This window comes from Penaeus monodon, chromosome 24, assembly GCF_015228065.2.
Source record: "Penaeus monodon isolate SGIC_2016 chromosome 24, NSTDA_Pmon_1, whole genome shotgun sequence".
Lineage (NCBI taxonomy): Eukaryota > Metazoa > Arthropoda > Malacostraca > Decapoda > Penaeidae > Penaeus > Penaeus monodon.
In genome coordinates, this window is record NC_051409.1 from 36,749,722 (window position 1) to 36,750,179 (window position 458).

General features: G+C 7.4%; 1 protein-coding gene across 2 annotated transcripts in view; it reads left to right on the top strand.

The window, feature by feature from the left end:
- Positions 1-458, top strand: part of LOC119588776 (protein Gawky-like) — a gene marked incomplete in the record, with an annotated part of 110,804 nt that overhangs the window by 9,739 nt on the left and 100,607 nt on the right.

The following is a 458-nucleotide window of genomic DNA, read 5'->3' on the forward strand; positions in this document are numbered from 1 at the left end:
TTATATATATTTTTTAAAAAATTTTAATTTTTAATTAAAAATTTAAAAGGGTAAATCTTTTCGCCTTTTAAAAACTTTTTTTAAAAAAAAAAAAATTATTTTAAATTATTATTTTTAAATTAAAAAAAATAAAAAAAAAAAAAACCCCCAAACACAACAAAAAAAAAAAAAAACAAAAAAAAAAGAAAAAAAAACAAAAAAAAAAAAAAAAAAACCCCCACACAAAAAAAAAAAAAATTTTTAAATATTAAATATATAAAATTTATAATATATATATTTTAATTTTATTATTTTTTAAATTATATAGAATAATAAAAAATTGTATTAAAAAAAAAAAAAAAAAAAAAAAAAAAAAAATATATATATATATAAAAGTTTTTAAAAAAATTTTTTAAAAAAAATTATATAAAATTTTAAAAAAAATAAAAAATATTTTTAAAAACCAGTGAAAATTTAAA